Genomic DNA, 2,286 nt, shown 5'->3' with positions numbered 1-2,286 from the left:
CTTTCATATACTGTAGGCGCAAGCAAAACCATTTAACTTCAGGGTACATCAGAGAAACTAATAATTATTGCACAATCCGTAAGGACAAGAGCCAGTTTTGTAACACGATGAAATATGCTAGCGCCTTTCTTACTCTGCCTAGCGCCTTTCTTACTCTAACAACCCCAATAAAAAAATAACAAGAGCATCTCACCTGAAACAGAGGTAGAATGACGGACATCGCAGGCTAGCAGCTACAGAACACTTGCAGAGTGGTGCTCCGTTGATGCCGCGGTGCGTACATCCCAGCGCTGCACCCACCTCGTACTACACCACGAGCGCCTCCCACCTCCGCTTGCACTCTCCGGCCGCCCTCCCCATTATTCGAGGAGGGCGCTCCTGCATTAGAGGAGGGTCGATAACGGTGGCCACTTCTGAAAGGCAGAGACGCATCAGGCCCAGCAAGCTTCCTCGATGGCGCACGAGATCCTTCTTTATCTTCTTCCTCTGACCTGCACACGCGGTGTTTAGAAAACACATCAGGCACCAGAGTATTGAACTCTCAAGAAATCAAATCGGAGATGTGAGCTACTGCCACCAAGAAAAAAAAGTACTAATCGACAGAGGAACATGCCTTGTGTACTAAAAGGCAACAAAACACAGTACCTATATTACCTGATCTGTAACATAGGAAGTCAGCTTGCCAGGAAATTCAAAAACATATTAAAGCTCTATGAATCAGCATCAACCCAGTTGTTTCATACTCATCTAATCTCTGAAAGGAAAATATAAGTTTCAGTGAATACATATAGTACAGTGTACTGCAGCTGAGGGACAAAACAACCAATTGCAAATACTCATAATATGAGCTTCAGAGAAGTACATTCATCAGCTCCAACAATATCACATATCCAAAGGGTAAGTATGAACAAATATCCTTCAGTAACAACGCTAGTAATATTATAACTGTATCATTACTAAGGAATTTCATCAATGATCTGGTACGGACAAGAAGAATAATTGTTAGAGAACAACATAACTGGAAAACTTTTCTAACAACAGCAAGAGCAGCAATTTGATATCAATAAAAAAGAAATCAACCAGCTGGTGAAAATTGTACATGTGAGTCAGTAGCTTCTCATATATCTAATCTTGGCGGTGGCTTTTAGGGAAGGGTGGTGTAATGATCAGGTTAAATTGCAGTCAACTACTCGCTGCAGCAACTGAACCAAATGCAGATTAAATGAGAATACACAAAATAAAATGGACATAGATTCAAGATTCACCTATTAAATTCCTTCTGATCAAGCTGGCCACTGTATATCAAATTCCGTAGTTACCCGTTGACCAAATTAAATGCTCCTTCACAATGTCCAAAGAATATCCTAGAATTAGTGGTTGTTGCCTCAACAACCTCCAGCTAATCGAGCAACAACATGTCGCAGTGCCCACAAGCAGGACAAGCTCTGAACATTTTGAACTCAGGTAATCAGGCCAATGCATGAAATGAGAAAATAAGGTTGGTTAAGTAATTTGGTTAATGCTTACAATAAAGGGGCAAATGGTAGTCAGAAATATATTAAGATCTGCAGTTAACAAAAAGTGGCAAACCTTAAATCTGAATTATAGCCGACAAGAAAATATCTAGGTGCGTGAGAGTAATACAGAGTACTACCATGAACATTGACAAATATAAACAGTTTTAGCGAGCAATGGCAGCCTCCCTCCTCCAAATCCCCTTCCTATGACTCTTCTCTTTGCTTAATATACTTCTTCCCCACTCCTTGAAAATGTATCTCCGTAGCTAATTAATTTTAGAGCTACTCAACTGAAAGAAATAGATAAGAAATAGTTAGGAAACCAAATATATGCAGCTGTATTGTGTAGGTTAATGAACTTTAATCAATCGTTTGATATTATTTTCAGCACTATTATTTAGAGATCTTCATAAAAATAGATCTCTTCTTTTCAAGTAAGCAATGCATCATTAATCCCAAATTTCCACCTCTCCTTTTGCATTTGTGTCGACCACCAAACAATATGAACAAGTAACATTAAGAACACCACACCAACTAAGCATAAATCATGAATTCCATTGGAGATTTAAAGAAGAGCCGGGAGGGAAATTCTATACCTAGGAATTCTAAACAAAAAATGCAGTCCTAAGAATTTCCAGGCTAGTTAAAAGACATTGCGCTGCCTATCAATATTACAAAGCCATAAGAAATGGTCAACATGGCAAGACTGTCCGGTGCTCAAACAGGCCTAGAATGGCACACTCGGAAATAGTATAAAGATAGAGATGAG

At 39.7% G+C, this 2,286-nt stretch overlaps 1 long non-coding RNA gene across 1 annotated transcript; it reads right to left on the bottom strand.

Annotated features, from left to right (window-relative positions):
• Positions 1–400: 400 nt before the first annotated feature.
• Positions 401–1,400, bottom strand: LOC127339597 (uncharacterized). The gene is made up of 3 exons (XR_011755763.1): positions 1,266–1,400; positions 655–754; positions 401–491 (listed from the first exon to the last, which is right to left on the bottom strand). It is a non-coding gene; the product is annotated as an uncharacterized lncRNA (long non-coding RNA).
• Between the last annotated feature and the right edge of the window lie 886 nt (positions 1,401–2,286).

This window comes from Lolium perenne, chromosome 1, assembly GCF_019359855.2.
Source record: "Lolium perenne isolate Kyuss_39 chromosome 1, Kyuss_2.0, whole genome shotgun sequence".
In the NCBI taxonomy this organism is placed as follows: Eukaryota; Viridiplantae; Streptophyta; class Magnoliopsida; order Poales; family Poaceae; genus Lolium; species Lolium perenne.
This window is presented reverse-complemented; position numbering and strand designations above follow the sequence as displayed.